The sequence below is a fragment of the Octodon degus genome, unplaced genomic scaffold, assembly GCF_000260255.1.
Source record: "Octodon degus isolate 3935 unplaced genomic scaffold, OctDeg1.0 scaffold00014, whole genome shotgun sequence".
Classification (NCBI taxonomy): Eukaryota; Metazoa; Chordata; class Mammalia; order Rodentia; family Octodontidae; genus Octodon; species Octodon degus.
Window position 1 is genome coordinate 3,579,200 of NW_004524590.1, and position 14,334 is coordinate 3,593,533.

Consider the following 14,334-nt stretch of genomic DNA (forward strand, 5'->3'; position numbering starts at 1 on the left):
TCTCTCTCTCTCTCTCTCTCTCTCTCTCTCTCTCTCTCTCTCTCTCTCTCTCGTGCTCCCCAGCCATGTGGGGAACATGTTCTGCATTCATACATGGCCCTTGGGACCAACACTTCTTGGCACTTGGGGCTCAGCAGTGAGGAAGATATCTTATCTCTCTGGAAGTTGAGAGATTACCTCTGGGCCTCTGGGCTGTTTCTGTAATCCTTTTCACTCTCTCAGATAAGTACTCTGAGGGAATCCTAAAGATTTAAGACAATAAGTGAATCTCAAGGGGAGAACACATTCCTTAAATAAGAGTAAATCCAGTTGGGAAAGCCTCCCAGAAGCTTCCTGTCCATCTCGTGGGAGGGACAGTGCTGTTGACACTCTTGCTGTAGGTTTGCCACTGGCGTACTAGACTGCGCATAGCAGCCACGTCACAGGCTGTGCTGCAGCTGAATTGGGAAATTAAGTAGTTCTTTGTGGCCGCCTCGTCATCAGGCACACAGGAGGCCCCTAATAACTGCCCCACTGCTGGGGCTAACAAAAGCACTTCCGGCCCTAGACACTCAGGATAAAGAAACTTCATCCCACGTCAATAAATGAGGTCTTATTATTCTCATTTTCAGATGAGCACAGTGCGCTTCAGAGATCCTAAGCTTCCCGGTGTCATACACAAGCGAACTCTAGTTTCCAGAGTGAGACCCATCGTTTTCGTCTATTTCTGGCCTGGATCTGTGATATTGTCCCCAGTACAACACTCATTCGCCCTCAAGTTTATGATCCATTTGTTAGCATTTTCTTACCTTCTGACATGACCCTTAGAGCTCATATCTTGAGTTCACGCAGGATGCTCTAAGCACCTCCAATATCTTGATGCTGAACTTGCATAAGAGGGAGAAACTGACTGGTTGAATGATCTAATTTTATCAGTAAGCCAGGGAGAAGGACCAGATAATCTAATTGCTACACCTATGAGTACAGTGATTTCAATTATGACATTTATTTGAACACTAGGAAGACTGAGTTATTACACTGCCACTGACTTCCTTTTGTCTTTTCTTGGGACTTGTACATTCTTCTGTGACTTTAAGACATGCACATATGCACAAATATATTTCATTTACTTTTGAGATCGTGTTGAAGTACTTTCTACTCTAGAACATTATACTGGGCTGCGGAGGTAGCTCAGCAGTCTAAGGCCTACTTGGCAAGCAAAAGGACCTGAGTTTGATCTCTGGTACCTCATGCTGTGCAGGCCTTGAAACCAGGCATGGTGGCACATGCCTGTGATCCCAGGGCTGGAGAGGCTGAGATAGGAGGCTCACTGTGGGTTGGGACTGCACAGTGAGAACCTGTATCCAATAAATAAAAAATATACTATAACATGACCACAGTAATGGTAGCAATTCTGGGAAAATCAGTTAACGCCCTGAAAAAATATTTATTCATTAATCGACTTGTTCACTTATCCAGCCTTCCCATGAATGAATTCCAGTGCCTAGCGCCTTGGGCCAGAAGATGGAGCTATAGAGAGGAATATGCTTCTCATCCTTCCAGGACCAAAAACTAGTACACAGACTAAAAGGGAAAGCAGTTATGAAAATTGGTACAACGGTTACACAAAGGAAGAAGAAACCTAGAGTGTCAGAAGAACCCCAAATCCAAGCTAAAGTCCAGGAAGACGTCTCAGAAGAGATGAAGGCAAGATGAAATGTGTAAAAGAGGTAAAGGAATTAGTAGAGCACTTTTTGAGGGAAGTGGACATGTCCAAAATGTGACAAAACATTAAGCTGGCCCTGAGTACACCGCATTTACATTATTGGAGAGTGTTCTGGGACGAGAGAGCAACAGGCTGGGGAGACCTGCTGTCGTGAGAACTTGAATGATCTCTTTAGAGGCTAGGCAGAGGTAACACAGAGAGGAGGAGGTTGGAGGAGACTGAGACATCTGAGATCTCTGGCCCTGGAGGAAGAAGGAAGAATTACAGTAGCGCCATGCTGCAGTCCTCCTGAATAGTGTAAGCCTGGAGGGACAGGTGTGTGGGATCAAGAGACACAGAGTTGGCCTTCCACAGGGACGGTGACAATGCAGACAGGGCAGAACATTATCGGGAGACTGCCTCGAGATGTCAGTCTAAAGGATTCAAAGCGGGCAAGGAGGCTATCCTCTCCTGCCGATTGGAACCATCACTAGCCATGGGTTTGCCAAACTTCTCGGGTCATCCCTACTACTTTAGTGATCTAACAGAGCACACAAAGAGATTCTTATGCGCCGAGTGCCATGGCAGGCTTTGCTTTCCGAAAGTAGGATGATGGAGCCAAGTTGCCAGGCACGGTATGAACGAGGGATCAATATCCTTAATAGAGGGGTGGGAGACTCTGGTGGGAAGCTGCACTGTGTCTGAGGTCTGATAATGCAGTCAGACCCCAGTAAGGTCTGTAGGGACATAATCACCATCCGAGGTATGCCAGTAGGGCTGACTGATGGAAGCGAACAGGGCAGAACTGGGGCTGAATTCAGGCTGAAGCTAAGCAGGCTGAACTGGTGAAATCTGGGCTGCTCCTCCGCGAAGACAGTTCTGAGTGGAGGCAACCCCACTAGAGCTGCGTGCTGCGTGCTGCCTGCTCAACAACCAGGACAGCTAGGTCTTTCTTGAAGGAATCCGTGTCAACCCCAAACCCACACTATAGAACACCCAAGTTCTTCATCTTCTCTTAACTGAGACTAAGACACTGAGATCCCAGAACTTGTTGCTCATAATCAGAGGCTGTTGCAGTCTCAACTCCTACCAACTTCCTGCTTTGTCCTCCATTGCGCAAAGCAAACAGCGTCAGAGACATGCAAAGCTTTCCTGAAAGCTGAAAGAGAGAGATGGAGAAAGATTTAAGGATGACAGGTAGTACAAAAATCTTTCATCTTGACATGTCGTCAAAATGCTCTCTAGTTCCAAGGAATGAGCTCTACATGCTTTAAGGTCATGTAGCAGTTTTCAAGGAGGCCGGGGGTGGGTTGGGGGAGGAAGGACATTTGGATTTCTGTAGGTAAAATGACCCCCAAAGTAGTAATGCTGCAGCGTGGAGGAGTGTGAAGGAGTCACGCACACAAGCAATTATCGAAGCTTGGGAATCACCGCCAGGGTCAGAAATTCAGAAACCCTAGACAATCCTATTCCAAGGAATTTGAAGTTCATTGTTTATGAGACAGCAGGACAAAAATCAAAGTCTAATTTACTGCCTTTTACTTTGAATGGTTTGAAGTACAGTGAAATGTAGTCTACAATGACACTTGCTGTTTGGCATATATTTTCCAAGTGCCTTTCTTACCTAATATTTATCTGCCAAGCTTTTAAGCTAACCTATCCGCTACAGCATAGCAGACAGGGTCAAATGGATCATAGACTTTCATGTTAGGAAGACGGGATCCCTCTGGAGAGTCTAATGATTTGTTCCAGTAAGACGGAATGGAGTGAGGAGAGTGAAGGGGTGTTACGGAGTATTAGCTAATGCTGCTCAATAATTTGCCAATCAATTAAAGTGCCATTATTATTGTCCTCTGCCACTTAGCTTCCGTGATATTTAAAGGTCACATGGGTGTTGCTGAGGAGGACAGCTATTAGCAGATACGTGAAAGTGCGTTTCCCACCTCCGGCGTCGGTGTCGAGGTCATCTGCGCGGGAGCTCCGGTCGCGCGCCTCAGCTCTCAAGGGCAGACATTGACGAGGAGAACGTCTGAGAGGAGAGGGAAACAGTGACGGACTGCCAAAGCAGGCAGGAGGCCTGGGCGCGGCAGAGCCACACGCGCTGCCACACAAGTTCGTCCATCCTTGCCTCTGGGGTCAGAAGACTGTAGGATGATCTGTCTCAACTGATTGCCAAATTTATATTAGCCACTTTCTAATGATGAGTCCCTTGTTCTATTAGAAAAACCTTAGCTGTAATTGCAAAAAGTTTATTACCTAATGATCGGCTGTGATTGAGCATTTAATATTTGTTAATATAGGAATAATATCTTCTTAAATTATTATCTAATAATATGGTCATAATTGTATAATAACATAATAATTATTTGTACAGTAAGATAAGCCATAGATTATTTTATCCCCGTTTTATAACAGGAGAGCTGACAGAAGTGCTGAAACAGGGATGCTGAGGAACACCTTTGGTGTCTCAGGAGCGGTGAGCAGTGCAGATGTGGTCCACTGTCCAAAAACGGCTCAAGTCCTTTAACTAACTTGCAATCAGTTGGTCTTTTGCTTTTGGCCCCTGTATGGGTCAAATTTTGCAAAGTCATTATCTTACAAATGACCTGAGGAGTTACACTGAGTCTTTGATTTATTGAAGATGATTCACTGCTGTATGTGCAACATGTGTTGTTAGAAGCCATGAGTGGAGACTTGGATTTGTACATCACAAGCATGACCAGGGACAGAGACGGTGGTGCAGCCTGCCCTGACCCTCACATTCATCCTCCACCACCTCTCTCAGTACTGATGGAAACTCTTCAGACACAGTAAACTATTACAGATAGACAGCTCATTTTGGAAGCTTGGGCTGTCTGTGTATGAACACTTCACCTTTGCCTGACAATATAATCTGCTCATCAAATGGCAAAGTGATCATAGCGTAGTCACGCCATTGCTTGAAATTTCTTTTAGCTACAGCCATCTACTGGAGCATGCCTCAGTCTAGACACACACTCCAGAATGCACTTTTTAGCTCAGTCAGTTTCCGTGACGAGGGGATCTCTGAGTCTGGCAAAGTGAAGTCAGAAAGTCACGAGGTGTGGTTCCCTCATTTCATTTGGGCGCCCTTGTTTTCTACTTCTCCAGTCACTGTCTACTTCACTCTACCCAGGACGTATTCTTCACAGCAGTGACTCTGAGCGAGGCCCAGAGGAAAAGGTAAAGCTTACGGAAGGGCTGGAATGACGAGAATAAGCTGTAGGATCTACTCCTTCAGGGCTGTGCAAATTGGTGCAAGCCACCTGTGATGAGCTGGGCGGTAATTTCCTTCAACGTTAATGTCACATTTACAGGGTTTAAAAAAAGGGGGGAGGGGCCAGCTAGCTAGCGCAGCAGACTAAAGCACCTAGTTAGGCAAGCTTAAGCAAACCGAGGGACAGTGGTTCGATCCCCGGCACCACATGCCCTGCCAGCCCCGCCCCCTGGTGGGCTGAGCCAGACACAGAGTCTGGGCGTAGTGGCGCATGCCTGTAATCTCAGCGCTAGGGAGGCTGAAAAGCAGGAGGATCACTAGGAGCCCGAGCTGTGTAGTGAGACTCTGTAACAACCAAATACATTAAAATACATAAATGAAATAAAAAATAATTTAAAATAAAAAGGGTGAAATAAGATACATAAGATTCTTCTTACCTTTCCTTGGAATATAATTATACAATACTAATCTCAGTCTGCAGCTAGAGTGCTTTCTCTGTTTGTCCTTAAGTTTTTCCTATAGCCTCCGAGTTTTTTCCCTGCTTCTCCCACCGGCAAGCAAGCTAAGAAGATCACAAGTTAGATGGCAGTTCTTGGGTGATAAAGGGAGAGTACTAAAAATTCTAAGGCATTATTTTACAGACTCTATTCTGTTTCTTCCATATATTCAGTAGATACTAAAAGCCTGCAGTGAAGATTTTTGTCAACATAATTACATATTTATCATCATATCATTAATAAATTTGTTTTCCTTATCACAGTATTTTAATTGACACAAAAATTCTTCATTACAGATTATTTGAAATTGTTATTGGAGCAGTCTTTGTGGATTGCCTCTGCCCTTTAAGGGGGAACATAGGAATGTGAAAATCATTTATGTTCCTAATTGAAAAATAAGTGGGTTTAGAAGAAGGAAATTATCATTAAGTGTCATTAGAGATTTATTCTGGATTTTTAAGGGCAAAAAGAAAGAGAAATCTCAAGAAAATGCTTAAGAAGAGCTTTTACACTTAATGTTTGTACTTTATAAGCCCACAACGATGACCGGAACAATGAGAGTTCATACAACAGAAGGGGACCAGGTGGGTCACTGTAAAACTTTTCCATTCAAAAAAAAAATCTGGAGGAGGGCCAGCGAGAGACCTCGGTGGACTAGGTGCCTGCTTAGGCAAGTGCAGGACTTGGGTTCGATCCCTGACAACACAGCACTGCCCCAACCCCAGGCACAATGACCCGGCACTGAGACCAGGTGTGGTGGTTCACGCCTCTAATCCCAGTCCTAGGGAGGCTGAAAACAGGAGGATTGCTATGAGTTTGAGCTGTGTAGTGAGATCCTGTTCCAAATACATTTAAAAAAAAAATCTGGAGGGCAGTGGTAAGACCTTTCATTCATAAAAGTCTATTTCTTAATTATCTATTTATGTGTTTGTTACAGGGTCTCACTATGTAGCTTGGACTCATAGTGATCCTCCTGTTTTCAGCTTCCCCAGTACTGGGATTACAGGTGTGCACCACCATACCTGGTCTGGTGGCCAGCTCAGCGTGCCCAGGGGATAGAGGGGAGGGGGTGTACATGTGGTACAGGATATTGAACCTTGGTCCCCTTGCTTGCCTAAGCAGGTGCTTAGTCCACTGAGCTATCTCCCTGGCCCATTCTATTTTTGAAGCTAATGAAAACCATAGTAATTATCCATGTGAAGCACATTTGAGATGAAGCTCCTAAAGGATACTCCCAACGGAAACCTGTCCCAATTTCACTGTGCTGTAGCAAGTATTGGAAAACAACAAACCAAGATCAGTTAAAGTTCACAGCATTTGTCAGACTGAAAACTTTCTACAAATGGGTACCACTCAGGGACCAAGACAGTCTAGAATGCCCCTGCGTCTGATCAGGGTTACCTATATTGATAGCCATAACATGAGAAATGACATGAGAAGTCACAAAGGAGAAGACAAAGATTATTTGATTCCCAATTGCCCGAGCATTTGTTTAGGGTCTTGTCACATACTGGGTCACAAGTTTAGGACCTAGAGTCATTTACGACTGGGCCTTAGTCTTTACTTTCTGCTTGCCTGAAACTCTAAAGCCAGCGTTACAGTTTGAATCACGACTGTCCCGAAAGGCTCATTTATTTTGAGGTGGGGCTTTTGTCTGGTGGTTTGATCACAAGGGCGCTGACTTCATTAAAAATAAAGTTCGCAGCTGGGCTCCTAGCAGAGTGTGCTGTTAGGGGATGGCCCGGGAGGCAGGAAGCGGGGGTCAGGGAGCTGCTGGAGGGGATGTGCCTTCGTTAGCTGGGCTGCCGCTCGCTTCTCTCGCAGATGCATCAGCTGGGGAGACTCCCTCCAGTGCTCCCCTTCACCGTGTTGTTTCCACCTCGGTGTCTGAAAGCTCGGGGACTGTGAGCCAGAGCCATCCTGTCCTCCTCTGAGCTGGGATGCTCGGGGAGTTCTTTGTAGCATCAGAAAGATGATCCCCGCTGTCATTTAGTGGTAAGAAATGGGCCCCGCCCTACAGCCCCAGCAAGCCCTGCCTTAGATTTGCAAAATATCTTAAAGCTTTTCCGAGTCCTCTCACTCACCAGTTTCTTTTTATGCTTGTAAGTCATTTTTTTGGTTTGCTCTAGCAATATTATCAGCTCTGTTGCCTTTTTAAATTTTCTCACAAGTTCTATGGAGAAAACAACTATTTTCATCAGGCAAGTTCTGAGTCAGGTCAAATAAAGACAGCATTGTGAGAGAGGGAGGCAGGCTTCCAGGGACCTTACAGACCGAGCAAATAATGATGATTTTCTGAAAATTAAACAGTGTTTAATCTCCATGTCCCTCTGCTCCCTCCAGTTTCTATTAGGTTGCTGGTTTGCACTGTGATGGTGAGGCTGTCAGATTTCAAGAGAATGTGAATGGGAGGAACTGAATCACAGAGTGCCCTCTTCTGCAGGGCTTAAACACTTGTTCAGGATAGATGATCGCTAGGTTGTTCCAAGCATTTGCCCAATTTCTGGAAAAGTTTATTTTCACAATACAGTAGTAAGAACACAACTAAATTATAGAATGACCATAGGAACCACATAGACGATTTTTCTCAAGGGAAGACATATAAATGGACAACAAGCATCATTAATTGTCAGAGATGTACAAATATAAACCACAATTGAGTTTTTCTCATGTCTATTTTTTTGTGTCTGTTTGGAAGGGGGTGAAACAAAAGTGCTGGTGTGGACACAAGAAAAGGGGAAGAGTTAAAAACTTGTTAGAGATGCTCGTAAGTGACAGGTCGGGGCCCGAGTAGGAATTGCTGGAGTCATTGTGGTGGTCATCTAATATGGCTGACGCCCTTAAAACAAAAGACCACCTTCCCCTTCTTCTCCAGCTCAGCCCAGGACATAATTTACTTTCACCCTTCCCACCACCTCAGGAAAGACCCCCAATCAGTTTCTCAGGTATATCTAAACATCCCCATTCAAACCCTTCCCCTGGCAAAGGCCATAAAAGCCTCAGCCTTCCTCTGTCTAGTCCAGAAAATCTCTTATCTTCCCCAAATTCTTCCCTATGTCCTCAAAGAAAATAAAGCCCTTTTCTCCTTTTCCTTCTGACTGCTTCTCTACTGCTCCGAATACCTACCCATAAGTATAGCCGCTATGAAAATAAAAAAAAAAAAAACTTACATTTTTTCAAAAAAAAAAAAAAAAGGAAAAAGAAAAACAGGACTAACATTTGAACCTGCAGTCCACTACTTGGCATATAGCCACAGGCCATGACATGGGTATGAAACAGAGACACCTACACTCATGCTCATTGCATCATTATTCAAAGTAGCCAAGACTGGGAGCAACAGAAGTCCCTGCTACAGATGAAGGATCAGCAAAATATGCTGCGTCCATGCAATGAACTAGTCTGAGTCCTTTTAAAAGAGGGAAATCCTTCTGTCTCACTATGGTACTAGAGATTGAACCCAGGGGTGCCACACTGGTACATTCCCAGCTGTATTTTAAGTTTTTGCTGTTTTGGGACAAAGTTTCACTAAACTGGTATATTTCTCGGGTTGGTCCTAAACTCCCAATCCTCCTGTCTCAGTCTCCAAAAGTGCTCTGAGTATGGCCATGCAGGTTAAGGAAATGACTGTGTTTAGTGAAAGAAGCTTGACACAGGAAGACAAATATCACACAATCTCACTGAACTATGTGGTGTGGAAAGGACACCTCTTAGAAACAGTGACTGGTGGTCAGCAGAGGCTGGAGGTTGGAGAGATAGACTGTGCTCAGGAGCACACAATTTTATTTAGATAAAAGAGACATGTTGAAAAGATTGATTGTGTGTCGTGACAGCAGAAGTTAGTAAGTCTTCGTTTAAAGTGGCTAGGTGGATAGAATTTAAGGGAGTCACTACACAGCCGGACGAGGACTGGCAGGTGTGTGAGGAAATGCTGCTACATGGCTTCATTTAGCCGTTCTGCCGTGTGTACGTGTATCGGAAGCATCGTGCGCCCCAGTGCTGCAGTGGCTCTGGGGTGGCCCTGAAGCCCGTGTGTCAAGGGCCAGATGATGAGGCAGCAGTGCTGGTGGGTGGGGGTGAAACCTAGGGAATGGGGCCACGTGGAAGGGAGCTGTGTCACCGTGGTGAATGCCCAGAAAGGGGACATGGACGTCCATCCTTCTCTTTCGCTTTGCCTCCCACATGCCACGAGGCAGCTTTGATGCCTTGTGTGCTGTTCCCTGCAGTGGGCAGCCTTGCACCTGGCACAAGGCAATGGGGCCAACCAGCTGTGGGGTCGACCCTTTACCTCCTTTAAGCTGCTTTGCAGATAATGTCGCAGTGAAGAAAATGGAGTAACACATGGACTATGAATATAGAGTCTTTACTTGGTGGGTTAAAATATGTCAAAAAATTTTAATGCTGCTATTTATTTATTTATTTATTTATTTATTTATTTATTTATTGCCAGCTTTGCTCTTCTCGGCAAGGCGGAGTTTTGAAAGTACTCGCTCCCTCAGCACTTAGGAAGTACTTCAGGACGAGTTTCTCACCCCGTAACAGGGTTTCCAGAATGCCTGCCCCTCGACACTGTGAAGTTTTGTCTTCTGTTTCCCTGCTGCAGAGATTTATATGAGTAAATATTGGATGTGTGAGAAGCAGCCCGCATGAAATTAATATATTGGGTGATCAAAACAGAGACACTGAAGATTGGTTGTTGAAATAAGCTTTAAAAGACAGTTACCTTTAACAATGGTGTTAAGTTTTTAACAGATTCCTTGAAATGCAATTATGGAAATCATTTCTTTTCTCTTTTGCTAATAATGCCAGCTATTCACAGCAGTATAGAAATTATAGGGACTGCAGGGACTTTTCATATCAGTGATAGTTTGAGGAAATATTGTAAGAATATTCTCAAATCTCCCTGAAAGGTTTGCTCTTTCTTTATGGATGGGTTCTCCTTCCTCAAGTCACCTTCAGGATGCTAGCATCCAAGAGGGCTCAAGTCTGGTCTGATTAGGAAGACAAATGGTTTTTGCCAGGATTCTGTGAGAGTCCTAAATGATCTTTAGGGTGGATTTATTGGTCACTGAAATTCAGTGACAGAGCCAGGCTCAGAGCTCTGCTGGGCACTCGCATTGTGGCCCTCAAGGGCTTGCTTGCATTTTCCTGGGGCTCATTTTTTTTTTTTTATTTATTTACACGATAACTATGTATCTATCTGTTCCTAATTTTATCAAATTACTGTTTTCATCATTGTTCATTACAGCATTATTCTTGGTGCTGCACGAATATTCATGAAGGAGAAGAGGAAGATTCCCTTCAGAGTTTCGGAAAAACAGGAAAATCTGCACCATGCACTGTGCTGCCGTATGGACGTGTGAGACAAAGAGAGCCGCATGTCTGTGTGCCTAGGCCGCTGCCTCTGACTGCGCCAGTGAGGCCGTGCTCAGCCGCGTTCCTGCCTTGATGATGCCATCGCATCATTTGTTGCCCTGCCCTCTGAGGGCCTCAGAGCTCCTCTCCGAGCTTTTGTTTTCTTCTTTCTCTCTCTCTCGCTCTCTCTTGCATTTGGTACAGGGTCTCACTATGCAGCTTGGACTACTAGTGATCCTCCTGCTTTCCCACCCTCCCCAGTGCTGGGACTACAGGCGTGCACCACCACGCATGGACTCCGTGGCTTGCTCAGTGTGCACAAGGCTGGAGCCAGCGTGACATGTGGTTCTGGGGATAGAACCCTGGTCCCTGAGCTTGCCAATGCAGGCGCTTAGTCCGCTGAGCCATCTCGCCGTACCTACTGCTTGTTTCTTGATCTTGATCTTCCTTGAGAATCTTTTAATACCTTTGGCAAGATTTTTTTTTAGAAGTATATTTCTCTGCAAGTATCTCATTGTTAAGAGACATATTACTGGGCATAAGGCAATAATTGTATCAAGTACATATAGGGGGAAATGGTCACCTGTAAGTTCTAAGTATAATATTGGACTGTGGCAAGCTCCCATGCACAAATAAAGTGAATTAATTAATGTGATAAATCTTGTTCGAGCAACGCAGACCTTCACCCCAAAGTGACCTTCGCTCTAAATGCTTCTAGAAAATCTATTACACCTCCATTGCGGGATCCTTTCCAGAGTGAGAATGACTGGGTGACAAAGACCATGGTGACTTCTCTAGTCAAGGCTGAGCAGAGCTGAAGTCTCCCAAACTTCATTTATTTGCATAAAAATGTCAACAGAAAAGAAGCATTGGTGATAAATTTGGGCTCACATGGTATTATAAGCGCAAAACAGCTAGTTGCACATCTTGCACAAACACTTGCAATCACCGTTTATAGCCATGTGCTTGCTGTATTAGCCGATTAAAAAATTAAAACATGGAGATTCAATGGGAGTCTATACGTATAGGCGTCACAATTGTTTATGGGGCTGTAGTTCATTCAGAGCAGAGAAAAGGAAGGTGGCTGTGACATAAAGGTCATAGATAGCTGCTCCGCCTCCAGCTGCACTTTGAAGACATTATGGAAAATGCATTCTATTTAAATAGCTATTTGGATAATTAGATATGGCCAATCAGTGGGCAAAAGCCACAAAAACAATCATTAGATGAGAAAGCGCTCACATTTAAAATGCACTCCTGTCAGAAAGAAAGAAAATGATTTCTATTTTCAAAGCAACTGGAGTTTGGGGAAAAGTGCTGAGAAATCAATTTATTTTCAAAGGCATGGGCTAGACTGATTATGCATTTGTTAGCTCCATTGGCACTGTTTGGATATAATATAGATGCACTGATTTTCATGCATATGCAATATGTCTTTTTTCTGACAAAGAAAAATATGGTGTTCACAGGAAAAAGAGGTGAGTATTTTTTGTGGTTGAAATTGAGCTTTCTACTTTCATCTTCTTAAGTTATTTTCCTTCTGAGCTTAATAAATTATTTCTGATTTATTATGGAGACTATTTGCCCAAGAAAATCCAATTCCAGTGGAGGGTCAGATCATAAACTCTTCCTTAACACCTTTGTCTTTAGAAGTAGTTTTGGAAAAGGCACCAGGGAAAGGTTCTAGTCAATGTACAGACTCTTAGTCAGGTATGAGCCTCGAGTATTATGATTTTCCAGAATAGGGTAAGTCTATTCTGTCCAATCTCTATTATTTCTTAAAATGCTCCCACGAGGAGTTGGTGACCTCCTTTTACTCCACCCCAGATCTTCACTTGCCTCGAGTTTCATCCCTGGCTGGTCACAAAGTCCCTGCTTAGACATACATCCACCAGGATCCTGGGTTCATCAACACACATCCTTATAAAATTCATTTCTAGCAGGAATCTTGCTACGTCAGTCTGGCTAGAACTCTGTCTTCACTACATATCTCACCAGCTTCCCATGCTCAGCCCAAGTGGTGCAGATCTCACTGCCCATCTTCACCATCCGTTCCCCTCATCCTGAGTGTTTCTTAGAAAGTTCTCCATTCACTGATCTGCAACCTTTTCTTTGGCTGTAAAGCCCCACCTGCACGTGTTGATTCAGGGAGAATCCAGACCTTTCTTCTGCAACGCTCCATGACAACAGTCTCAATCCACATCCTGCTGACCCTGATTAAAGTTGTCTTTATTGAACTTTTTTTTTTTTCAGAACCAGGGATTGAACTCAGGTCCTTACACTTGCTAAGCAAGTGATTATTCTACTGAGCTATCTCCCCAGCTCCTTTACTGCACTTTAATAAGCAGCACTGAACAGTTTTTTCAACACCACTAAGAACACTTTGTGTATCTTGTAAGAGTCCCACCTTTGGGAATCCGAGATTAGCTTGATTAGTCACTCTAAGCATATCTGGGTGGCAGTTGTGTAAGGATTTGTTTGACATGTGTAACCTGGTCCTTGACGGGTCATCCTGACCTCATATCGAGGTGTGACAGGTGTGGGGTTGGAGCCTCACACCAGAGCTCTGATCCTCTTTCAGGAACTGGTTGTTTGGTTAAATAGGGAAACATTCTGTGACTTTCTAGGTAGATAAACTCATAAAGCATTTGCCATGTCAGGCTGGAGCGTCTGCCTTGTTTGGAAAGTACAAGATAAATTTCAGCAGGCTACCGTTTGTTTGAGGAGGCTGGAAATAATCTAATCTGCTTTTTCAAATATAATTTAGATTTAAGAGGTGTTTTACTGTTCTATTTTGAGGGTGCCTGAGATCTGGCTGAGTGTATTACATATCACATTAGATTAAGGTCAATTAACAACACCGCGAGGGATTTTCTTCCCCTTTATAATGAGATGGAGCTGCACATTTGCGATTAAAATCTTCTGTTAGTACAGAAGAATAGAGGGTTTCTAGACAAGCTCCAATTGTGACAAAGGCTATGGCATGGGGTCCAGTGGTCGTGTCATGTCATAATTCCTGAGCTTTCTAATCAGCATGTATTGAATAGCTGCGCTTGTAGAGTTAAATTGGCAGTGGTGACCTCTGTGCTGACTGGTACATGTTTGGATTTTGCGTGTAAATGGAGAGCACCACAGTGCACACGGAAGCAGTGGCTTTCCTGACAGGGTGCCAGCTGCACCCTCTGCTGCGAGTTGGCCAGGCCCCACCTTGCTGCTCACTACATTTCAGTGCTGTTCAGTCAGATGGAGCTGACGGATTCAACATGCCTACACTGGAGAGTGAGCCAAGTGAGGAACATGCCCTCAGAAGGGGAGTGAAGGAAGGCGATCCTGTGGCACCAGCTGCCTCATCACTGTGCTCGGAACACTTGCAGAATGTCACTTTGTACACCTGGATGTTGTCTCAGGCAACATCTCAGTGGCTTGTCTTTCTTTCTTTCTTTCTTTCTTTCTTTTTTTTCATAATTTTACTGAGAAACAAATAGCAATGAGACAGTTTCAAATCAAATTGGTAGGACAGTTTCAATAATTAACACATTGCATACATTCTTCCCGGTGGTTAATTG

The 14,334-nt window shown here is 44.2% G+C and overlaps 1 pseudogene; it reads right to left on the reverse strand.

The window, feature by feature from the left end:
- Positions 1-14,334, reverse strand: part of LOC101579505 — a 43,210-nt pseudogene that overhangs the window by 3,503 nt on the left and 25,373 nt on the right.